This window comes from Rhinolophus sinicus, chromosome 2, assembly GCF_057876585.1.
Source record: "Rhinolophus sinicus isolate RSI-liver-muscle chromosome 2, RSI-T2T, whole genome shotgun sequence".
Lineage (NCBI taxonomy): Eukaryota > Metazoa > Chordata > Mammalia > Chiroptera > Rhinolophidae > Rhinolophus > Rhinolophus sinicus.
In genome coordinates this window covers 153,400,309-153,427,491 of record NC_142502.1, presented here as the reverse complement: position 1 = coordinate 153,427,491, position 27,183 = coordinate 153,400,309, and the positions used below count along the sequence as shown (strand labels likewise).

The 27,183-nt window shown below is 36.3% G+C and overlaps 1 long non-coding RNA gene across 1 annotated transcript in view; it reads right to left on the bottom strand.

Annotated features, from left to right (window-relative positions):
- Positions 1-27,183, bottom strand: part of LOC141571828 (uncharacterized) — a 116,390-nt gene that overhangs the window by 25,963 nt on the left and 63,244 nt on the right. The gene's annotated exons all lie outside the window — the stretch shown is intronic.

Here is a 27,183-nt window from a genome sequence, read left to right as displayed (position 1 = left end):
AGGGGATCAAAATGAGTAATTTTATTATGAGCAATGCTAAATATTTAGACAAATGTTTAGACAAATGCACATTCAATAAAAATGTCAAGGAAGTAGTCATAACTTTTAGAACAGTATAGGGTCCCTATTTGCAGGGCTTACAGCCTGAGAAAAACAAACTGAATGAGGTAGCAATTGACTTAGGGACAAAATCCCAGATAGGAGTCTAGACTAGTTAGCAATGTTCAAGACTATAGCTACTGTGAGGTTAATGCCAACACTGGGAAAACCATTCCAATGGGACCCAGGTCTACGCTGCAGCATAAAAGCTGATTGCCAAAAGCTTTCATCAATGAATGGAAAATTCATTCATAAGGGAACAGGGCAGTTGTCCCCCATTATTCAATCTTTTTGTCACCCTTGGTAATAAAATGCCTGTTGACCACATACCTAAGACTCTCCTATAGCTAGGTGAAGCCAAGTAACTAAATGGGCCTGCTGTAGAATAAAAAATATTTCGTTTTCATCCCCAGTTGCTGGTACAGAACTCCTAAAACCCTTGGAATTTCCTGAATGATAGGAGTATTTTTGTTATTTTGACCACACCTGAGTTTATGCTAATGACTTGGGGGGTAAGGCTAGATATCTTCAGGTTGAGGGTTGTCACCAGAAAAAATATAAATATGATTAGAGTGTTGAAACTTCCAGAATCATGGAGACCTCCTAGGAGGGGCAGAGGTGGGGAGGGGAGTGAATATTAAGATCTATAAAATCTCTTAAATGAGATTGGGGAGCTTCCAGGTTGGTGAACACATCCACATGCTGGAAAAATGATACACCCCAACTCCCTGGGGACAGAGGCTCCTGCATGCAAGATTCTTTCCGAGCTCACTCGATGCCCTTCTTTACCTGACTATTCATTTGTATCCTTTATAATAAACCAATAAATGTAAAAAGAAAAAGAAAAAAAAAAAAGTGTTTTCCAGGATTCTGTGCGTCATTTTAGCTAATTATCAAATCTGAGGGGGGATTTGGGAAATCTCCAAATTTTTTGTCAGCCAGACAGGAGCGTGGGTAGCCTAGCCACCTCATTTGCAGCTGGCATCTGAAGTGGGGGTAGTCTTGTGAGAGCTAATGCTAACTCCAAGTAGATACTGACACAATCAAATTAAATTTTAGGAAACCTGGTGTCTGAGAACTGGTGTAGAAAGACACCAATTATTTGGTGTCAGAAAGAACCTCAGAGGGTGTAAAAAAAAAAAAGTGTCATCTGACTCTTCCAGAAAGAATCGTTAAAATGGGGAGGCATACTGTTCTCTTCTCCCTTCCTCTTTGATGATGCAGGAGAGCAGATGTAATGGTGGGAGCTGCAGAAGTCATCCTAGACCCTGTCCTTAGGAATGGAAGTTACACATGGCAGAGTCACAGGATGAAAGAAACCTGGGGCCATAAACTACAGCTGTTGTACTAGCTCAGGACTACCTATTCCCCCACTCCATGTCAAATGGAAAGAACTTTCTATCTTTCTTAAGCCAGTATTCGTATAGATTTGTGTCACACATGAAGCCAAATCTAAACCGAAATGATATAATGAACTCTAGAATGAAAGCTTTGAGATCTTAATATGGGATTTTTTTACTATCCATGCTACTATCAAAGTATTCAGTATAGAAAGAAGTCCATGACTGAATTCATGTTGGAAGAAGAAAAGAAAGTCATATAGAGTCTGCCGGAAACAACAGAATGTGCTTTGTTTTTATTTGTTTTTGGTTTAGTTTTACTTTTATTTCTTAAGTTATTGACTCATTATTTTCATTTTTCCATACTATTCTATTGGCCCAAGAGTCCCTATAGCCTAACTCTCTCTTGGTCCTCAATTTTCTAAGTCAAGAGAACAATATCTAACTAGTAGCAAAAAAGAATCATTGAAAAGCACAGATTCACACATCTTCAATAGCTCATCCCCTAAATATCTGTTGTTCTTAAGGAAATGCCCAACACCACTGAGACTCAGGAGCCTAAATAAACTTACCAACATTAATCATTGTATTAACATGTACTGAGTGCAACCATGTGCTTCACACCATACTAAATACTTTACTTACATTTTCTCATTTAATTCTCAAAACAACATGATGAAATGGGACTGTATTATCTCCAGATAGAGAGGAAGAAAATGAGAAATAGAAAACAGACCAATTAAGACATTTGTCCATATGATACAACTAATAATCTTAGCACCTGACTTTGAACTCATGGCAGTTTACCTCTGGAGACCACACTAACGATTATGCTGTACTGGCCCTTTAATAGGGCTGGAAATCATATTGTATGTTTTTTCAGCACTTGACTACGGAATTTTAGGAGTTCTTTAGAACCACCCTTATTTTCTAGACAAATCTTCTCCCAAAATGTGGTCCATGGAGCACTGGTGGTCTAGTCTCAAGGGATCTAACATGGGGTCCACAGGCAATTTATTTCAGAGACACAAGCAGTGGGACAATGTTTTTCACATTCATTTAATAAAATTCACAGCGTGGATTAAAGATGGCCACAACATGTTTGAAATTTCTGCCACTGAGAGATAGTATTATTACCCTGCCCTTGAATCCAGCCTGGTCTTAGTGACTTACTTCACCAATAGAATGTAAAAGTGACTTTCTGGGACCAACTCTGTATTAAAAAAAAAAAAAAAAAAAAAAGACCGTAAAGCTTCTGACTGCATCTTTTGGTACAGTCACTCCTCAATCCCTAAGCCACTATGTTAGAAATCTACCTACCCTGTTTATACACCACAAGGAGAGACCCTACCCTGTTTATACACCCCTGGAAAGAGAGGGGTCCCCAGCTGATCCCAGCCTTTCAGTCATTGCCATTAAAGCAACAAGCATGTGAGTGAAACATCTTAAGAGTTCCCAGCTCAACGCAGCCTTGACCATTGAATACCACTGAGTGGTACTGAATACCAGTCAGTGCCAGGGGGAGCAGAAAAATCAACCAGCCAAATTCCAACCCACAGAACTGTGAGATGTAGTTTGTGTTGTTTTAAGACACTGAGTTTTGGGGTAGTTTGCTACATAGCTCTAGATAACCAGAACAATAAGATTAATGATTTTCAAAGAATCCATGTGAGATTCTTACTAATCATTATTAAGTCTGTAAAGTTCACAGAAGTGCTTCAAAGACCACATTGGTCTGTTTATTTTGGCGGATATTTGTTAACAGCACACAGTCAGTCTGAATTTATGTATTCACATTTCTATATAGTTGTTTACAGTTGTTAAATCTATATTTTTGCTGATACTATAGTCTATCATTGTGCCACCTATTCCCCAAAATGGAACAATGGCTCTAATGTTGTGCATGGATGAATAAATGTAAGTTGAAACTATAATGTAAAAAGTAATACATAAAAATGTCATAAACACAGTTGAACTTGACTCCAGATAGACTACAGAAAGTGAATTTGTACATGCTCAGTCAAGTGAATCTCTGAGTAGAAGGATTCAGCATAAACAGTCAAAACAGCAGAGTGGGAATACAAAGTACGATGATAATTATCTGAAAATTGGGTTTTCGTAGACTGGTAATTCATTCCCCTGTGCGCTGTCTGTAATGAAATGTCAAAGAATAACATGCAGCCACTTTAGCCATTGTTAAGCAAAACACGACAACCTTTCTGGCAAACCAATGAAGTCTATCCTGAACAAGGACTAAATGATTGTACAGGTTATGGTGCTTGGTTTAAAGCAAGTGAAACTGACTCTACCTATAATAAGCAAATGGGGATTTATTTGATGGACAATTAAGAGCTTAGTGCAGAATCAGCATAAGGCTGAGGAACAGACTTGAAAATGGGTGGAAACAAAAGCATCTCGGAGGGCTCTGCCTTAGATGCTCAGGCTGCAGCAACACTCTCCTTCTCCTCCTGAGTCAACGACCTGGGAGCAAATTATCAAAATTATTATTGAAAAAGCTGAGTTGGAGATGGTGGCTTTAGACAGAGCAGTCTCCCCAATAGACTTACCACCCTTCTTATTACACAGTTGAACAGCCATAGGTCTCCCTTGACAGAGGCAAGAGCATTGCTGTGAAGTAGGAGCAGAACAGAGTGCAGACCTCCTGTAGACAGGCAGATGTGAAGAAGAGAAAATGGGGCTGAGCTAAGCATACCCACTTCCTTCTTCCAAACTCACAAATCACAGGGTTGTCTCCTTCCCAAGAGGAGCAGGAGTATATACAGTGTCATGAGAAAGGCCAGGAAGATTTCTCTACATGGAACCATGAGATGTGGAACTGAGTGTTCCCTGTTCTAAAGGTCACACTACAAGAGAGGGGCTCTTGTTGATGCGCCACAGCCATAGCCATGAATCTTATCATCCCACCAAACATTACTCCTTACATCCCTATTTACTTAGCCATCACTGAAGCCATGGAATCCCAGGCCATACCTCAACTCAACTCTCAACTCCATGCAACTCTGTGGAGCTGCATGGATCAGCCATCTACCCCACACATATTAAAACCCTTGACTTTCAGAGCAATCATCTGCCATCAGCAAAATGCCTTCTATCATAACTCTTTCTAAATATTCACTTCACCTTCTTACTCCAAATAAAATCTTGCTGTCTCCTAACAACAACCTAATTTAATGGTTGTCATTTTTTTCCAAACTCAAAGATACGGGGCCTCTGTCATTTCCAAAAATCTTCATAAATCCTCCTAAAGCCTTGTGCCATTAGATCATAACACTATTGACCCTTCATTATTGCATTAACTATAGACCTCAGAGTTACTCTCTCATTCCCAGAAGATTTTGGCTCTTCACTCTCTCTTTCTCTCTACCACTGCTCTTGTTATAATTTGTGATTATGGCATCCACATAAGTTGTCCTAATAATATCCTGCCCTCTAAGTTCATTGACCTCCTTAGTTCCAGTAATCTTGTCCTCCACCCCACCTTGGTCACCTACTCTGTGATTATATCTTAAGCTTTGTTATAATCATAACTGAACACCCCCGACAATCTCATTTTCAAAATCCCACAGTGCAACCAGCTTTTCCTATCGATACACTTCATTCCATCAAGAGCCCAAATTATTCATACTAAGAATGACCATCTATTGATCCTACTACCTTTTCACTGCCTATTACCTGTTTGTAGCTATTAATTTTCCTCTTAAATTAGCTTAGATTCCATAGCTTATCACTATAATCACTCTTTGTGTATACCCTCAATATCCATACCCTTCTCTCCTTTCATCCTACAAGACTGGGAAATTCCAACCCCATGGCTAAATCTAGTGCTCTGTCTTCTTCTCTGCCCAAGGAGTTGCATGAGACTTAAGAAAAACACAACTATACTGACTGGACTCACTCTGAATTCATAACCACAAACCTCCAATAAGCCTCTGTGCTGCCTGACAATCCTGCTGTGTTTTCCTAGTCATTTCTATTTCCCATCTCTCCTCCCCATTCAAATTCTAATGCTCCCTTCCCTCCAAGGACAGCCTTGCTTCTTCAATAAGAAAAGTAGAATGAGAAGGAAAATTGTTTCAGTTTTCATGACTAAATATGTCATCCTATCTGCATCAAACCCATATTCTTGGCCTTCTTTTATATTACAAAGGATGATCCATCCATCATAAACATAGTGTAGTATTCCTCATGTTAAAAAAAAAAAGAAAGAAAGAAAAAGAAAACTCTTCCTTGACCCACATCCCTCTCCAACTACCTCCCTATTTCTCTTTTCTCCTTTAAAACAAATTTGAAAGTACCACCTACATTTGCTCTTTTCATTCCTCTCATTCTCTCTTAAACGAATTCCAGTGTTTTTTTGTTTTCCTTCACTCCAATTACACCTAATAAAACCACCAATAGGATTCCACACAGTTGACAATATCCTACTTCTTTATCCACTCGTTTTTCCTACTTTCACCTCTTGGCTTCCAGGACATCACGCATTTGTGTTTATTCTGCCTACTCACTCCCTACTGTTTTCTTTGCTAGCCCTTCCTCATCTTCCTGATTTCCAGATATCAGCATGTCCCAGGTCTCAGTCTGTAAGCTTCTCCTCTTTACTCTCCTCTTAACTCAGTCCATAGCTGATCTCCTTCAGTCACATGGCTTTAAATGTTGTTCATCTGCTGCAGACTCCTTGTATCCTCATTTCTTAACTGAATAGCAGGCATATTTTTTTAAGTCCCTACTGAATACCTGAGGTTTGGAAGTCCCCTAGGAATCTCAAACTTTAACATATTCAATACTGAATGCTTTGAAAATAAAATTTGCTTCTCCTCAACTCCCTTCTTCTATTTCTCAGACAAAAACAAACTAACTAACAAAAATCTTGCAATCATCTGTGACTATTTCATCTCATACCCTACATCCAAATAATCATCCAATATTTCTAGCTCTATCTTTGAAATATATCTAGAATCTAATCACTTCTCAACACTTTCTCCACTAACCATCATTGACTAGTTCTCAAAGTATGGTCCCCAAATCAGCATTACCTGGGAATTTGCTAGAAATTTAAATTTTTCAGCCCCACCAATCTCACTGCATCAAAATTCTAATGAAGGAGCCCAGTAGTCTCTGTTTTAATAAGCTCTCCAGGTAATTCTGAAGTTAAACCACTTCAGATCGGAAACCACTGCCCTAGACCAAGCCACCAGAAACTTTAATCCACAATATGCCCAACAGACTTCTAAAGCACCACACTTCTTCCACCCATGCCTTCTATACACTATTTTCCATATAATAGCTAGCGTGATCTTTTTAAAATGCTAGTTCATGTGACTTTTCTTCAAATTCCTCTCCAACAAGTTTCCTTCTATACTTAAAATAAAATACAAACTTCTTACCATGGTCCACAAAACCCTACATAATCTGTCCCCCATTACCTCTCTGACCTGATCTCCTACCCTTGTCCTTTCATCTACTCTGGCCCCATAGCTGTCCCACGAACATGTCAATCATATACTCATTTAGAATATGTCAATCAAATATTCATTTAGACTCTGTATTCTGATTACTTCATCTAGATATGTGAAGACCTTGTCCTTCATTTGCTTTAGGTCTCTGTTAAATATAACTTATAAGACAGGCCTTCCCTGTCCACCTTGCCTAGAAAACTACCTTCCATCAATCGTGCTAAAGATCCATGAGCGGTAATGCAGACTAAGGAAAGATACATTGGGACCAGTACTGATGAGCATGAGCTATGTATTCAGCAAAGGAAAAATAGTGCTAAGTGAATAAATAATCCCTCCTGAATGTCATTCCATAAACAGTCTTTTTGAAGAACCGGTTTATGTCAACTGTTCTTAATCCAATGTTAAAGGTAATAATAGCACAGATACAAGTACAATCAAATTGAAGCCACAGAGCCAATGACATTTTAGTGGGCTCTGGGGAAAATGAGACTCTGCCGATCAACATTGTGTGATGCTGACTGTTGAGTGGAAAGGTACTTATATGAGTTTTTTAAATAAAAGAAAAGATGGTATTTCTTCATAACATTGATAACTAGATAAAAGAATAATTCTATCATTTTATATGACTTGATTAAGTAGCATACTTCACTAATATATTCAGAATATTTAGCAGCTTGAACCTAAGACTTCTAAAATGTCATGATTTTTTTTAAATATGTTGGGAATAAGATAATACCAGACTTTCTTAAAAAGACCAAACTGTGATATGAATCGTTCAATCGAAGATAACTTTATTCTTTCTCAACACTTGATTTTTTTCACCCATCGGGAAAAATAGAGGATAACGTACTCCTGAATACATTCTTTAAGTAAAGAAAAATATTTCAAAAGAATATGCAATTTTCCAAAGCTGAATATCATTCACCATTTATTCTAAGAAACATTTCATCTTTCTGCTTTCAAGAGTGGTATGCTCATTTGAGCATTTAACCAAAACTTGAAGTCTTTGATGAAAGATCTCTTGTTAACTTTGATCAAAACATATTAGATCCTAACAAAATAAAGTAAATAATCTGAACTAAATCATGCACCTTCCAGGCATGTTCTTTCTAACTCTGCTCCCAACTGAAAGGGAACAGAAATGTAGTAACTTCTTCAATCTGACTCAGACCACGAACCCCCTAATATATTGGATGAGTCTGTTCCCATTGTCTAGCTGATAGAGAGTAAGGCAGGCATCTCCTCGGTATTGCAGTCAGACTGCGCATCTTGGCCCATCTGTATTATTTAAGTATATTGCTTCAAAATAAGTCTACCATTTGTATGTTCAATCTAGGACTCACGCTTACAATGAGCTCCACAAACAGAATCTGATCATAACAGTAGTTATAAATATATCAATAGAATAATTGCTCTTATTTTAAATGGAGCAAAGAGAGGGAAATTGATTTGGAAATTTCCTTCCTGCTTTGATTTCTACTTTACATGTAAATGAACCCTTACACAAAATATAATATTTTATGTAATATTTTATATATATATATTTAGTCAGATTCAAAGGTGACAGAACTTGTATAACCTATATATATAAAATCTGTCACTGTCCAAATATCAAAACTATAAATTGGACCCTGATCATTGGAAATGTCCCTCTAAAATATACTTCCTTTATGTGGCTGACCTCAATATTTTGCAGGAAAAAATTATGCATGCAACAGCTCTTTGGAACCCTCACACCAAAAGTGTACCTCTAGTTTAAAAAATAATAATGTGAATATTTCAGGGCAGTGTTTTGGAGGGACTGAGTTTCAGTGTCTCTGGGCTGGGGGACAATGAGTACAGCTGGGAATAGGAATGAGACTCCTTACTGAAAAAAGAGGATAAATGATCACAAGTCTGCATTCAAAACAGTGAAACCTCTGATCCCTGACCCATGTGAATCCTAGAAAACTGTCTCCAAGGTTTATACTTATCCCACAAGAGAGATTAAGGGGTCTTCTCTGAGGAAACAACTAACCTAAAAGAAAAGATACTGAGATTAAAATTTGGAGATTCTCTAACAAAATAATCTTGTTACCCTGCCCTACCACTCACTCTATGAGAAATATATCTGTCATACATAACTGAGCTTTCCATTCCTTAATATAATGGAGACAAGAGTCATTTGAGGCACACCTCTCACATAAGGCATAGACTAAAACAAACAGAAAAGGAATGTGGATGACAGAGACAATGAAGGCAGAAGAAAACTTCAAAGACAAAAATGTTATTATAGCCAGGAAGAGAACAAAATGTTATTAAATCAAAGAAAGACAGAGAGGGGGAGAGGAAGAGGGAGAGGGAGAGAGGGAGACAGAGGGAGAAAGAGAGAGGGAGGGAGGGAGGGAGGGAGGGAGGGAGGGAGGGAGGGAGGGTAGGAGGGAGGGAGGGAAGGAGGGAGGGAAGGAGAGAGAGAGAGGAGATTCAGAGACACAAAGAAAGCTCTGAGAAAATAGAAAATATGACAGTACATAATTACAAAGCAAAATTTAAAAAGATTTAAACATAACACTAATAAAATATCCAATAAAGAAGAATATGAAGACAGTATTCAGAAATAATGGTGAAAGGATACTAATATAAAAGGATCTTGCAAGGCAGTCCAACCTTTGAAGAGCAGAAGTTATAGAAAGAGAACAGTAGGGGAAGAATTTATCAAGGAAATAATTTTTAAAAGTTTCCCACATCACAAAATCATGAATTTACAGATGGAAAGGGCCCACAGAGTAACCCAAAATACAAAATTTAAAAAGACCTATATCAGGGCATGTAATCATGAAATATTAAGACACCAGGAATAAAAAGAGTATTCTAAAAGCTTCTAAACAGAAGTTTAAAAGTTCATACAAAGGATTAGGAATCAAAATGGCAGAAGAAATTTCAGCAACACTGGAAGCTAGAAGACAATGGAAAAATAGCTTTTAAATTGTGAAGAAAGTAATTATTTCCAACATATTTCCATACCAAATCAAGCCAGCTATCAAATGTGAGTACAAAATAAAAACATTTTCAGTTATGAGAGGTTTTCAAAAATTTATCTTCTCTGAATTATTTCTTGGGAAACTATCAGAAAATATGGTCCACTCAAAACAAGGTGAATAAATCAATAAAGACAATGTTTATGGGGTCAGGAAACAGGGAATCCTAACTGAAGTTCAAGGCAAGGGAATTTCTAGGATAATGAGTGACAATGGTATGCTTGTATAGAAAGCCTAGGAAAAACTCTAAGAAGAATGTACACAAGAAAAAAGATGTAAATAGATTTTCTGATGTATCTGACCATAATATAGGTGTTTTAGGGTTATTTCCAGGAATTTATGCTAAAAATAATAATTTCATAGAAATCTAATCAAATAATTAAAAAATCAAACAGAAATAGAACCATATTAACTAATATAGGCATAGTACGTACAGATATACATACCAAATGAAACACCTAAAATTGTTTTAACTAATTACTTTGGTGAAATGAGGCTGGAGAGAAGAATTCCAAAGTTTGACTTTCAAATTCTTACTTTAGTAACCTTAAAAAAGGAATATTAATGTACACAATCTTTAAGGCTCATGTCTACTTCCTGAAAATTATCTTAGGGGAAGAAAATAAAAGGCAAACACAAAAGTACACCTATAGCCACATTCATTATAGTACTATTAGGAAACAGAAAATAATCAAAATGTCCAGAAATAGGAGATTAGTTCAATTTATCCTGGTATATATATTACTGAATGCCAATACTAAATATGCAACTGCAGATAAATTTTGACACTGAACATTTTTCACAATACATTTTTAAGTAAAATTAGTATGTACATGATTCTGTCTTTTATAAATAAGAAAAAGCTCCTAGAAAACATCTAGTTCATAGGAACTTAATGAAGAAACAATGACATTAGTCATCATGCTGCATGGAAGGAGTATAGAGGCTTTTTCCTTTTTTTAAGCAATTTGTTTCTCTCCCACACTAGAAATACGGTGGTGGATTGGAAAATTAGTGACAATGTTTTGCAGCTCTTCTTGTCAAGACATGAAATCTATGTCTTCATCCCTTGAGCCAAGGTGGCCTTGTGACTTACTTTAACCAATAGAAAAGGTGGCAAAACTAACATTGTGTCAGTTCAGAGCCTAGGCCTTGCTGAGAGGGAAACTGTTCCTCTACCAACTTAGGCCCTTGCGGGCCTGTGAATTAATTGATAACAGATCAATTAACAAGAGAAAAATTTAATTCACATGTATGTGAGAGCTCTCAATAAGGAACGGATTACCAAACAGCTAGGAGTAAAGGTTTATATACCAGTTGTCGTGCGGGGTGGCCTGCGGGGTCTCTGGTCCCGTTCCCCACACAAGAACGCAGGATATGGTGAGGCCAAAAAGGAACACCCACTGAGCCATAAGTAGGGGTCATACCACTATATTCTCGCTGGTGACTGGGTTGGAGAAACAGGAAGCAGGAGCCACACTGTTCGTAACTCTCACTGCACCGCTTGCAGGCTCAGCCACCATCTTCTTGCTAGCCCCCATTTTTTGCTAGCGTAGCCACAGCAGTTATATTAGTGGCCAATGGCTTACTGGTTACAGCTGACGCCCAAGTAGCCACAGCTGTTGGCCATCCAATCACAGTTGATGACCATTTACTACCTGAGCCAGCACCTTTCTACGTGAGGCTGAGAGCCTGGAAACTGCTTTCTGGGGCTGTGTCCCCACACCAGTTTAATAGGGAAAGGAGGGAAAGATATGTCTTTGGGAAATACATGGACTTCTAAGGGAAACAAATGCAAGATACAGAAGCTTTCGGGAAAGTTTGCTTACATAACTTCTCACCCCAGTGCTAATGGTCAGTCTCCTGCCTGTCTGGAAGCCCCTTAGAAAGTGGATTTATGGCAGCTTCATTCTCAGAAAGCTGTGCCTTTAATCAGATAAGGGAGGCTCAGAAAAGGTTTCTTTCTGTACCTGCTGTTATCTCAAATGTCATCAGTTTAAAGTAATCTTCATATCTTTCTGGTGGGTTTGGGTCCCTTCACCCTTAAGAGACTATCAGCTTCTGCTGTCTTATTCCTACTCTCTTGCAAGCTGGTCACCCTGTGAACAAGCCTGGGCTAGCTTGCTGGTGAATGACACCACCTGGAGAGAGCCTCAATCACCGTAACCACCCCAGCTGAGGCATCGCAAACCAGCTAGCCACAGCTGCCCCACGAGCTGAGCTCAAACCCATGAGCCAGACCAGCTGAGCACAGTAAAAACAAGGCCCACACAAGAAAAACCATTTGGCCCAGCCTAAACGACCAATCCACAGAATCATCCCTGTTTTAAGCTTACAAATTTATGGGTAGTTTGCTATGTAGCAATACATACATGATAGAGAAATGTATTGTTTTTGAGAATATAAGGCAATAAAGGATTTACTAAACAACAACTAATGGTTGTTTAATCACAAAAGCTAAACAGTTGATGACATGAAAAAGTTTGTTTCAAAATGATGGACAAGAAATTTATTAAGATTTTTCCTGGTTGTGTGTCTCTATATGAGAAGAATAAGAGATTATATTAAATTTAAAACTAATAATAAAGAACCTTTCTTTATATGCAAGGCATAGTAATTAATGTGAGGGCTTTCCTATACCCCTGCGTATTACGAAGTCGAACAGTTTAGCAAGAACCCCAGAAATACCAAACAGCCTTTCAGTACAAATTTGAACAATATATTTCACAGGTCAGTGGAAGATAAAAATCAGAAGGGTCAAATCCTTAGATATTGAAGTAGGAGCTGATAGAAACGGAAGAGGACATGGCAACGACATGACCTGTGTTTGCCCTCAAACTGCTACTGATCCAAAAGGGCTGTTACTGAGAAGAGCACTGTTTCTCACCCTCGAGTTTCACACAGAGATTATGAGCTTGTTTTTTGTTTTTTTATTATTATTACCACTACATACCCCAGTCATTACCGCTGTGTAGGAGTGGACAAGTGGGTGTGTACTGATGGGTTTTGAAGCCTTTGCTAGATGCATCTGGCATTAAACACTGCCAGCTGGGAAAAGAAACGAGACGTGGAAGGCAAGCCTTTTCTCACAGAGCTCATTGTTTAAGAAAAAACAAAGTGACTTTTCTTTCTCCTGATTTCTGCAACAGAGATGCCTGAAAGTATATTTGTATACAAAATACACTGTGTAGCATAGTTGGTATTTTTGTCCCTTTGGAGAGCCACTTAGCATTGTTTTGTGTATGTGAAAGCCATTTAGCATTTGTGTATGTGAAAGAGATCTAGCAGTTTTATTTTGTAGAGATGTATGGGATTAGTTCCCAATCATTTTCGTGTTGATGCAGGACAGTGGTCCCTGAAATAGTGGTGAGGATGAGATACTTTTGATTGAAAAGCTCCTTTCACAATAGAGAAAGGGCCACACAGTAATTAAGAATTACACTATGTCACAGTATGAGATACAAAACTGTCTACCCTATAATTTCATCATCTAAAGATTATATATGGGAGTGTATAAAGGCCACATACATTAAAAATATAAATATAAATATCTACTAGTGACTAAGTTAATTATAAAATTCTCATTACTGTGTTTTAGATAATGTTGGTTCAATACGTATTTCCTTCAAATACTTTTTTTTAAATAGCCAATTAATAGCAGTATAAACTCTCTCAAATACTTGTTAAACACTTTATTGCGGATTCCCCCTTAATATATCAAATTATTGCTTAGAGACATATTCAAATGCTTGGTGTTAGCCTCTTCCTGAAATTCATGTGCTTTCATTCTATCCTGAAGCCAACAGATAAAGAACACTTGAAAATCAAAGGGGCCTGAATATGTGTTATAATGTTTCTCAAAGCACTTGCTTTATCCAAGTCTCAATTATCAGGACTCAGGGAATAGACATGTAAATTTTACAAATTAGAATAACAGCTTGATGAAGGCACCCTTTTTTAAACTGCAATTTTCTGCTGCCTCAAGACAATGGGGCCCAACAGTAGTTTATAAAGCAATGATCTACAGAAAGGAATGACTTCTTATAAACAGGCTGTTTTTATTATAAGAATGAAGAAGTTTAATAATTACTTCTACACATGTACTTTAACTAATGGTACTAATCACAGCCTCACATTTAACAGTCAATCTTCCTTCTTAATTATGTCATTTTCAAGTTGCTGAGTGACCTACATTACCTGCAATTTCTGAAAGCATAATATTGAATACTGCATCCTTAGCCATCTCTTGTAAAATAACTTTATGCTTGCAGTAATAACAGCTGCTATTATTGACAATGACTGAAGTACTCTGTCAGGCTTGGTACATAATCCTCACTAAAACATGGCGAGATATCTTATTACTTCCATATGATATACATGATGAGTATGAAATTAAACCTCAGAAAAGTTGTATCATTTACCCAAGTAGTAAATGGCAAAAACCAGGACTTAAACCAAGTATAACTTCTAGATTAATTACATTCTATCACCTCCATTAGACAACCTCCCTTCTCTCCAAGCAGTTCAAATCCACAGATTCTGCATTAAATTAAACAGTCGATGAAATCAGTTCATCCATGATCTTATGACTTGACCTCCACCCATAAGCAGAATGACACTACGTCCTGGATGCCTAGGATAGGCCCATGTTATGTGGGTAGTCTCTCTGTAATTATTGATGGTGGCTTATTTCACTCTCAGAGGCATCCCAGTTAGGTTAACAAGTTAATGGTCACCATGTACATGTATTGAAATGACTGTAATTTCTGTCTGTTTTTCTATTTGTAAGTTGATTTTCTTATGCTAAACCAACCTTGCCTCACTGGAATAAATCCACTTAGTCATGGTATATAATCCTTTTAAATTCTCACCCAGGATCTTGCTCATTCCAACTGAAACCACATCCTTAGGCAGCTGTGATGTTGGTAGCAGATTGTCTCTATTTTCAGTAATATGCTGGGGGCATGGCATTTCCACCGAACTGTGCGCTAAGTTAAATCATATATCCATAATACCCTGGAAATAGATATTTTCCAGGAAACTGAAATACTGACTGTGCTCTGGGGATAGAACATTTAATAGAGCTCCAAAAGATGTCAGTCCTCATTGGTTACAAGTCTACCAGAAATTACCATACCACCAAGCTGGGAAAGGAAAGGAGATGGGAACAGCCCCAAGTAAAAATATCAGAGACCCTCCTGTCTTACCTAAATTCAATAGTTTCTCCTGAATCGATGCTTTGTTGTTTGTTCTGTGTCTTTGGTTAATTCCCAGAGTTCTAAAATTGTTATTTTCATTGTTTTGCCATATTTTCTTTGTTTTTGTGGGAGATTGAGGTCAGTAAAGTCACCAGTTGGTTCATTCTCCACCAGTCCAGAAGTTGATCTTCATCCATGTACTACTGCCTGACTTATAAGGATGGTATGTGTACAACTGGACACATGACAGTAGTTTTGATTCATTACAATAACTTTGCATAATACAATATGTTGCTGGTATTCAGAGTGGATCTGGAAAAGGCCATTTTTCTTAACTCATTCAAGAAATATTTATAAAGTATACTAAATATCAATGAGTAAGACCATCATCCCACTTTCAACAAGGGTAAAGTCTCGGGGCAGAGAAACTAGCTGCTGATTAGTGTATACTCTTTGCTACTATCAGTCATGTCAATGTTACACAGCAGGAAAAGAAAAAAATGGTAGAATCTTCATCTAAAAGACAATACCTTACGTTGAGTTGCAAGGATGAATAGGACATTTCCAGCTGGACCCAGTGCAGGAGAACATTCCTTGGTAGAAAGAACATGGTCTTCCGAGATGAAAGATCACATTCAATAAGGGATTATTGTTGAAGGCCAGATAGTTATTGCCTATTTAGCACAACCCAACTCAACACAATAAGGAATAAACAATGTTTTTAACTGAACAAATAAATCTCGACTTGACTAAGATTTTAATCACTAATAACAAAATCTTTAGACAACTAAAGGAAGCAAAAGTAACTCTGTTATTATTACATAAACCTAAGAGTTTCATAACAATTAGGAGATGACCACTGGCTGTTAGTTACATCGTATAATTGTAGTCAACTTTAGAGTCTGTAAGTGTATGAGACCCTGCTTATTTCTAAGAAATCAAAAACTAAATTAAAGTACATTAAACTCCTTAAAAATGATTAGAAACAATTTTGTTTGAAAAATAACGTGGGAGGAATAAAATAAGAAAATCAATTTAGTTTTGACCTTCCATCATACACAGTCTGAGTTGCTCTGGTTAATGAAGACATAACCCAGTTGGAAGAACAGGTGAAAGAAGCTCTTGATTTCACAGAGCTCGAGTGACTTCATGTGGGAGTTGCAGAGAAGATTTCAAAATGTCAAATATAACTTTGCCATCAGCTTTCATGTCATGGTGTGCACCTCAGGGAAGGAAAGTGGATGCAGCAAACTGGCATCTGGACCAAAGCTGCCTTTGGTAAAAACACGTTTCACAAGACTTGAAATTCATGTTGCAATACTTTCAAGGGCTGCTGGTGCTACTATGCTCTCACCTCAAATACATGAAACCAATTCCAAATAAAAAGAGTCTCAAGGCATGCCAGTGGCTAGTAATAAACAATGTCATGCTATAATTATGTCTAGGACAAATATTAGCCAAGTGAGGTGGAAAAGTCCAAAGACAAAGAAAATGCCCACTGTGCCAGTTAGAATGCCTTTTAGTAACAAGCAACAAAAAATAAAATATATGGATCTTAAAGAATAAGGGCATTTATTACATCACATAACAAAACTCTGAAGAGACTGGTCCAGAGTTGGTTAATTCAGCAGCTCAATATCATAATCAAGGAAATGGGAATTCTCTCTCCACTTTATCATCCTCAAGAATGTTGCTTTCATCTGCAAGTTTGACACCTCAAGATCAAACATGGCTGCCATCACAGCAGGCACCAATCTAGCAAACAACCACATCTAAAATACAGAAGGTGAGTTAGTTCACACAAGTGTCTATCAGGGAGGGAAGACCAGAGTCACTGTATATGATTGCACAGGTTGGACCTCACTACCCCAGAGGGGCTGTCACATAAACTATGAGTATGGCACCCTTGAAGAGATGACCATCTTTTGTAAACAGCTATGATATTGTAAACGGTTACAATAATATTTAACTGTCTAAGGCTAAATAAATTCTGATAAAACGTTAAGCCTGCAGGTGCCTTTAAGTATTTTTAAAGGGGTAAAAATGTGTGGAAGTTGTAGGTAGAAATAATGGTAATTGGTCACTTTCATTTTCACACATTTGTTCTCAGTTTTTCAAACCTTAAAATGTCAGTGCTTGCTTTATTTTTCCCAGAGGGTGTCTGAAGTAAACATAATTTGTTCTCTAATTTCAAGTCATTTTCTTTTCCATAACCACAACCCTGTATAGCATAAGATTAGAGGCTCTATTTTTCCTAACATTTCTCTTAATTGTCACCCTTAACTCAAAAATACTCCTAAATGTCAAGTCAAAAATTTGACAAGTTACTCCATTATTCAGGTTATTCTTAAAGTGATCAACAGTGGTCTCTGTGAGAGACAACACATTTTCTCTCATAAAAACTAGTTAAGGGTCTCAGCCACTCATTTTTACAGAAAATATTTTCATTCCTGCTGCTATGTAATTTCAATCACAGCCAACCCCAAGTATTTAAACTCAAAGGACCTGCTGAAATGAACTATTTATTAACTAAAGTATATTATCAACTCTACCCACTCCTCCCCTAGATTACCAATTTGGTGTTATTTCAAACGACAGAGCCACATAGTTATTGGTGGTTTGTCCAGGATTTAATAAGCACATAAACTTAGACAACCATGATAGCCACTCAATATAATTTTTATGACTGCAATTTATGTGCACCCAGCCCTCAGCATGGCAGATTTACTTAACAGAGAATGATCACAATCGTGCTGAGTTATAATATACCAATATTAAGCTTGGAATCCATATTTGATTCGTAGTAAACATTAATGCCAGGGCTAGATGTGTGCATTGCTATCATGGGCACGTGACACAGGACTCCCAATCCTTCCAAAGGAGAATGAGTGTCAATGCAAGGGTTTTTGTTTGTTTGTTTAAAGCAAGACAGAGATGTAAATGAGATGAGCACTGATCCTTGTGTCTGAATACTGGCAAGGATCTCCAACCCACAGGTGGTAAAGATGGTTAATAAAGCGTTCAGTAATGGAAAACCAGAGGAGAAAATTGCAGCAAATGAGCCCAAAAAGCATGCTGGTTCATTTCATCTTTCAGAGCAAAACTTCTAGAAATATTTTTCTACTAAGTATAGGCTCTAAAGCTGGCATTGCATTTCTCTCCCCACCTGTCCCATTCTAAACATGTAACCTACCCTTTTAAAAATACTGCTGCACTGAGAAAACCTAAGGAAGTCTCCGGTGTCTTAAAATAACTCTAACTGTGCAATTGCCTGATTTTGAAAGGCCTTACTGTACATTATTCTATGTCACATAATAGTCACTTTGCTGTATCGATAACAAGCCTTTGCAGAGACTTAATGGCTTTTACAAAAACCTCTTCCTCATTTCTCTGAGCCACCTGGGGAGAATGTACATCTCCCAATGCCTTTTCCTCATGCCCCACGAAGAAATGAACAGCTTCTGTGGAATCCCACCCAATTTAGAACTCATCTTTCAATGGAAATGAATGCCAGGCTTCATTTCTACCTGAACCCTAGGTTTCAGAATGATTTACTGATGATGTCCTCATATGTAAAGACTCAGAAGTAAGGAGAAGTCTTTGAAATGTGGCCGAGAAGAACTGAGACTCCTGCTCTGCTTTTAGCCACACTAGTGGCACGCCTACCTCCAGATCCGAAATCTTTAGTATCTTAATAAAGGAACAATTTTGTGTACTTCTACCAATTGAGTCCTATTGATAGGCATGTAAAAAATTAAATTGAAATATCTCAAAGTTTGTTTTAATTTTCACTACTTAACCTCCTTTCCCACTGGTTACCAGAGTAATGTTTTTATATGTGAGACAATTAAAAACACCAAAAAAATGTACAAAAATTAATAGTCTATACATTAAGCAAACTAAAATTTGGTATCATTTTTGAGCAAGTGTTGGAGTATCGAGAGAGAGAGAGAGAGAGAGACTGACTCCTTTGTCCTTGATAGCATGTTCCTTTGAGAGGAATGAGATTAGTGTCAATAGATTCTATTTCTTTTCCTAAAGGCCCAAACATACTACTTGGTTTTACAGTAAACAACACTTACATACTCATAATACTGTAAAGCCTATTTATCGGATTTTAATTTTTAGAATCAATCTGCGAACAGAACATAGCAGACTTAATAGTAATCACATCTGAAAATAGTATTTGTACCTAGACCTCTAATATCATACACAAAAACAAACTCCAGGAAAAGAAAAATTGACTATTTGAGATTTAAAAGAAACCATTTGTAAAATTTAAAAGAAGTGGCAAACTGATGTGAACTGTATTAAGAACTTCTTTAAGTCAAAAATAAGATTGATAATTGAATAGCAAAGCTGAGCAAAGGTTATGAACAGGCAATACACAGGAGAAATATAAAAGAGAAAGATCCTCAAATTCATTGGAAATAATTAAAAGGCAAATTAAAACAATAATAAGATATCATTTCTATCCTATCATATTAACAAAATTTAAGATGATTAGTAGTATCAATATTAATGAGAATGTAGGGGATCAGGCATTTTCATGCACAATGGTGAGCATGTAAATTAGTAAAGCCCTTCTCAAAACAATATGGAATTCTCTAACACAATTTAAAATGTTTATATCCTTGATTTATACCCTTTATTTCCATTTCCACAGGTAGTAATCCATACTAACATATTACTCTACCTGGTAATAAAGATGCATGTAAAAAGATTGTCACTGCACATTACATAACAGTAAAATTTGGAAACAACTGTCCCTTAAACAGGTGAATGGCTACATAAATTATGGGCATTCATTGTATATGCACTAACCTGAAGAGATATTCCTAATATATTACCTGACTAAAAACAAGTATCAGTGTAATGCATGTGACTGTTTTTTTATTTAAAAGAAAAAAACTTAATATCTCTATATATGTTTTAACATGAAAATGTTTCCAAGCCCTATTCATGATTTGAAAATGCAAGTCTTAATGCATTTATTTTTGTTTTTCAAGATAGATATATATCTAGTACACATGTATACACACACACACGTGATACAGCCCAAATCAGGATTATTCTAAGTCAGTAATGAAAGCACAAGGGAGGACTATAATTTTTAACAAGAATGTATTCATTACTTTTTTGTGTGTAAGTAAAACACAAAGTGAATTTATTCACTTACATAAATATAGACTGACAATAAAGCCATTCTAAAACCTAAATGAAACAAACCTTTAGAGAGAGAGAGAGAGAGAGAGAGAGAGAGGAGAGAGAGAGAGAAACAAAGGATGTATGTGAAGCAGAAAATACACCAACCTGAACCACAGGGCCCTATCTCCCCATCTCTACGCCAGCGCCCCTTGGCTGGCTGAAGGGCTGCCACCTTACTGCTTCTTATATTGTAGATTGAAAGTTAAAAAAGTAAAGGGTCAAGTTTTTCAAAAATGAATTCTCTTATTTAAATTCATGAAAATAAATGGTTATTCTTTTGAATTTCTCATTTTTCTTAAAAAATTTGATTCACTGGCAATAAAATCCTGAACCAAGGGAAGGTAAATGGAAGCAAAATGTATCATTTAATGAGGAAATAAAAGTAAGAATCCTGCCTCAACTCAAAAAAATCACTACCAGTAAAGAGTTACACTACTCTGTACTAGGAAAATACTGCAGTGAAAAGTACAATAACTGAAGTAGATTTTATCAAATGGCTAAAATAAAAAGATATACAATTTTCTTTGTTAACTGTGGAACTTAAACAAAACTTTCGAATATTTTGTGCATAATTCATTTAGTAATGACAGGCTGACTGTGTGCTGTTAGAACGGAGTGGGGCACACCTCTAATCAGAATACCAATCTTTGTGGTTTTCTAGAGTGTCAATAGCTCAAGGTACACCAAAGAATTATAAGCAAATGAACAAATCCGTAATTGGTGGTTTTTAAAATATCAAACTGTGATATGTCTTACCCACAAAATGTCTGAGAATTGATGACTTAAAGAATCATATTCCACAAGTGTATAATTAATGACAAGTTCTACCTCAGCCAGAAATGCCTAATATGTTTAGGCCAGGTGACAGTAAACTCTCAGAAAATCTTCTACAGTTTCATTCTAGTTAGGACTATTACCTTGAGTTCTACTCAGACTATTGTCAGGAGGGAAACTTCTTAATATAGTTGACTTAATTTTAACATAATGAAAATGGCCTTTTACTCAGATTTAGACATGGAATAGATCACAGAGATGAAAGTTATTACCTTGAAGACATCCTGAAACAGCCTCTTGCATTAAAAAAAGTGAGGTGTTCTCATTCCCATTTTACAGATAAATCACGTTGAGTTTAAAGAAGAAATTACATAGAAAAGTAGACCGAAAACCGGATCTTCCCATAGGAGCACTGATTCTTTCAGTCTACCGTGTTAAGCATTCCCTTTTAAAATTCATTCTATGGTACTACTGTGTTTTGGCTGTATGACTTTAGTTCCTGAAAGCATTAATAGCATTAGTTAATAATGAGGTAGCACATAGGGACAGACATGCAGTACAGTCTATTTGAATTAATTATGATAGAATTTTCCCTTTCCAGACCTCCTTTCTTGTCTTCTCAAATCCCTAGACCTATGGTTCATGTAATTCAACCTGAGCCTTTATCTTTAATGTGTGTTTCCCTTTAGAGAAATCTATTAAATGATTAAGAAGAGATTATTTATTACAAAGACTAACATTAACTTTCCTTTAATCTAGGAGTGTGAGCCATTTCCTTCTCTGTCTAGTTTATAACTGTCTATCTTTGATTCTTGGAAATGATCTGCTTGTAGAAACTTTCACTTTGTGTTGTCCTATCAGAAAGGGTGGGTTTGTTGATAAGAGGATATACACAGAACTCTCTCGAGCATGTTTTGTTTTTTGTTGTGGTTTTTTTTTTTTTTTTCATTTCTCTTTTTTCAAGTTCTTAGATATTTTTTCAAAATATTTCCTTGGTAATTGCAAAATGTTCAAATGCTTAAAATTCTAAAGAGATTCAAAGGCAGAAAACAGATTCTATTTCATATCAAATCAGCAAGAAATAGTCTAGCTTTAGGTTATAAAAAAGTACATTGGGTTACCTGTTCTACCCTTTTCTTATAACAGCCTAGAATCCCTTAAGAATGATGATCTTGACTTTTACTGCCTCATCTGATTGATTATATTATAGAAATGACTTTAATCTGTGGCTTTGCTTAAACAACAGGGCAGCGTGAGAGACTGAAGCTGCTGAAATCTTGAGCACATTCATTGTGTCCTGAAGTAGATCAGTATAATACAGATAAACCTTAGGAGACATGTCCATCTCTACTTCAGAATTGAATTTAGTGAAACTTGCTCTTGAGTGCTATTTACTTTTGCTTTTACAGCTCAAATCCTGTCAAAATAAGGTTTGTCTGGAATTATGTTATAGTGATCATTATCTGGCATTGAAAATCTTTAGTTATACAAAGAGTTATAGAAATGGAACCTGACTTTTATGTTCTTTGAATCACTGAAAGGTAAAGAAAAAAGTATAGCTAACAAATAGTATTTAAGAATATTATACTTATACCCCATTATGTTTCAGGGTAGCTCTGTATTTATTATCCTGGGGCATCAGTAGATTAATTATCTATACTTCACAGAGAGGTCTAAAATCACATGGATGAACAAAGAGATAGAGGTACTAAATCCCAGTCTCTCTCTCTTTTTTTTTTTGGTTCCTAGGTATCTATTCCTATTTTAGTTCTTTTTTTTTTGTTCTTGGTTTCCATTGTTAAAGAGAAAACTAAGGCCCAAAATGAAGTTACTCAGTGCTAATGGCCATGATATCAACCATGATTTAATACCTAACCTAACTGCAGTTTCAACCTCTCCCAGAAACAATCTTATACAACCAGTCTTGGAATTTTCTCATCAGTACCAATGAGGTAATCTGTCACATGTAGCCTCTCCATCCTGACCTCCCCTTTAGGAAGAAGAGGCAATCTGCATGATAAAACCCTTGGGGTCCCTTACCCTCACACACACACACACAAAAACACATGCCCTGGACTAAAAATAATCTTTTTTTTTGCTAGTATTTTCTTGTACCACCCTCCTTCTGCCTATAGAGACCTTCCATTTTGTACAACCCCTCAGAGTACCCTCCTAGTTGCTAAATGGGATGCTGCCCAATTAATGAATTGCTTGATTAGATCTTCAAATTTACCTGATGAAATTCCATTTTTAACACCGTATTGCTATTCCTCATTTTGGTTCCCGTATTTCTCTGGCTCAGTGCAGACCATTTAGGGTTAAAATGCCTAATTCAATGCTTCAATATAAAGTATTCAATAAATACAGTTGAGTTTTAATTAAATTATTTATACAATCAGCAAACTTCATTCACTTATGCTATTGTCTGCGTGTTTCTATAAGAATATCTCCATTATTTATTTCTGCTGTTGTAAGGGTATCCATCTGAAACAGCAATAAGTTATATGCCTTTTTACAGAAGACAGCACAGCAAGAAAATCTCAATCCTTCTTTCAAATAGTAGCTTTCAAAAATATTTTTGAAAATATCATCTTTTGTCCTTAGGCAATGAGATAGCACTGAAAATACACTCTTGACTTATCCAAATAGTTTGAGGTAAGAATTTCCATAGCACACTTTCCATTAAAATATAGACCACTTTTGTCCCCAAATGGACTCCAACTCTATTTACCTTGGTAAATGTAAATTAAAGAGAAAGAGAAGAAAAAGGGGGGAGGGGATGGCTTTTTTTAATCCACAGGATTAAATAATTCAAGTGAAAGAGAGATCTTATCACTTATAGTACCAACTGAAGGAGTAAATTTCCACTTGGAACGGTTGTCTTCAAACAAGGGTGTTATTTTAATGAATACAAAAGGAAAGTGTTTATACCACCTCTTACACCCACTGGCTGAAAACATTTAGTTGAGGACAGCTGAAGGGGTCACACCTTACTAAAACTGAAATATATGCATCTGTGCATAAAAACCGGGGATTTACATTGTGATTGACTTAATTCTATTATTTGATTTAATATTTACAGATTTTTGTAAAGAACCTGAATATCCTTTATATATTTTAGGCTTAGAGAAGTAGTCCTCCCATTGCATCAAAATCTATCAGACTTTTATGGTTAATTTAAGTTTTTGGAGCACTTGAAGTGGTAGGGAGGAAGAGTTGCACCATGAGCAAATTCTCATTTGTATTTTTAAAGCACTTTAATATTTTAATTCCTTTAAATAATACCTTTGCCAATTCTAATGAAGTTACTTTGAACCACTGTAGTCACTATATTGACCATATTGACCATGCCCTATAAAAACAGCAGAGAACCTGTGGCTTTTCAAATAATACCTTCTAACCTATGCTCTTATCAAATGTACAATTCATTCCAATACGTTTTCATTTTAGCATGGACAGAAAGCTGTCACAGGCTTTTCTCTCTTGCCACTCCCAGTTTTCTTTCTCCTCTTTACACATTCTTATTGCAATATTTTAGCTGTCAAAAGTATCCTCATTAATGAAGAAGTTAATAAAATAAATGATAAATGGTAATTTGAATAAAAGCCCCCTTTTTTTCAAACAAAAAAGGTTACCATTTTTCTGTTTCTGTAACAGCATTTCAGGTTTTTGGCAGCTCATCTTCCAGTTACATTTAAAATTTAAAGGGAGAAATATTCATCTTTAATGAGACAGCAGGAAGCACTTCTGTGTAATCAAAAAGGAATTCATTTGTAAATTTGGAACATGTTTGACAGAAGGGAAAAATTTAACAAAGCAGGTTTGACCTGTAAAGAAATACCTAATCCTTCAGAACTATTTTCTAAAAATGCACATACTGCATTCACTGTACAGCTCAAATATGCTCTGAGCACAGAAACTGAGAATACTAATCAAACTTACAATTGTAGAGTTTAGGGAAGAAATTTCATATTTTCTCCTGGAAAATTCACTCTGGCGGTCAAGAGGACCGGATTGTGATCTCTACCCTGCTAAAAATCTCTGACACTGGGCAAATCTCTTCATTAAACTGGCTCAGTTTCCTTATTTAAAAAAAAGAAAAAGGAGTAGCTGACATTCTGCTTCATAAGGTTGCTTCTGGCTCTATTATTCCAATGTTTATAAATTATGATGGATGTCCAGTTGTCTTCAATTCTGCTAACAAAGCTACCTAGATCACATAAGTGAAGTTTTGCTTAAAAAAAAAAACAGTCCATAAAAACTATGTAGAATTCTACGGGCAAATTTCAAAATAGGAAAGACCTATTTAATGTTGCAATCTCTTGAGAATACTGCTGGGGAGGAAAATTTTTCCTCTACCCTTCTAGGTTCATCTGGCTGGTCTAAGAATTAAATTGACATCCAGATCAACAGGAGAAATTTAAATTTAATTTTTTTATGTATGGGGGCCCCCAAAAAAATATGAGACCCAAGGACAAGTCAGGCAGTTGAGGCTTAAGTGCCATCTTGAGCTAAGGAATAGGATAAGGGTCAGAGATTTCAAAGAGAAGGAGAAGATAATCTACAGGACAATAAGGCAGATGTTTGGTAATTAGATTTTTGCCCTGCCATACAGATAGGTAATTCAGATAAAAGTTATCTCTGGTAATAGCTCTCTCTGAGCATGTTCCTCTATCTAAATTCTTTTTAATTAGTTAAGGGAGAGGTAAAAGTTTTTCTTAAACCTTCTCATCTTGGTTGACTTCACCTCAAAATAATCCACATGCCAAAGTAGCATGTTTTGGGGTCACATATTCTTTCCCCCCTCAATATACAGTTGAATAAAACTCATGTTCCGCTCTTCATAGTTTCACTGTCTACTATAAGGGAAAGAGAAGTGAAAACAAATCATGGCTGCAAAATAAGTGCTAACCAAGGTATGAACCAGGAACAGAAATGAAAGCTTTGCTCCTCCCAGAGACAATCATAGAAGCCTTTCTAGAAAAGGTGACAGTATTAACGATGGGGATACACTCTTAGAAATTCTGTGCCTCAGTTTCCTTTTCTTTAAAATGGGGGAAACAATAGTATTTGTCTCATAGAGTAGTTGTGAGGATTAAATGAATAAAAATATATACAAATGCTTAGAACTGTAACTTCTTCGTACTAAGCACAACTAAGGTGTTATTACTATTATTCTGAAAAATGATTAGATGTTGGCTAGGAATTAAAGTATGAGGGACATTTCGGGCAGAGGCAACAATATATATAAAGTGGTTTTTTCTACATAATGATATATTTAGAAAATCTCAAAGAGTTCAACATGGCTGAAATGCTGGGTATACCTGGAGACGTGGGGAAAGATAGAGCCAGAGTGATGGACAAGGCTATTTCATAAAGGCTTTCAGAAACATTGTTCTGGGCATTATAAAGATTTGAGAGGTAGAAAATATTTATCTGGGTTACCATGTGACATTTCATAGGTGTTAGGTGTAGGAATTACACCAAAAATGTAGGTCTTAAATATAAGGATTTCTTAAGTCTATGTTTTAAACTTGCAGGTAGGTAATAATTTTAATAGCTTACACTAAAAAGCACATGATTAGATGGGTAGTTTCAATTTTCTCAAATTGTAAAACCTAAATAGTTAACTTTGAATTTCATTATTTTTGTATTGCTCCAAGGCTTCTATTTTAAATCTCAGAAAATTGTGAACAATAGACATACCCTGTGTTTATTTACACCGCTATTTCATTCATACACTAATTGTACTTCCATTTATTTCTCAAAGTTTCTTTCTATGGTATTATAAATGTTAGCTACAGAAATGCATAGCTTGATATATCAGGAAACCTGTCAAAAAGGGCCATACGAGTAGGAAGAATTTAAACTTAACACAGATCTTAAATAATGATCTAAATATAGACCCTTTAAGGAACTTTGAGTTTGTGAGTAGAATTGTGAGATTCATTGTGCACTAGTTATCATCTTATCAATACTTCCAATTTAGGGTAGGACTAGATCACATTCAATTTTATCACATTTTTAACTAGCCTGACATAAAAGCATGATCCACCTATCTAATGCTCAT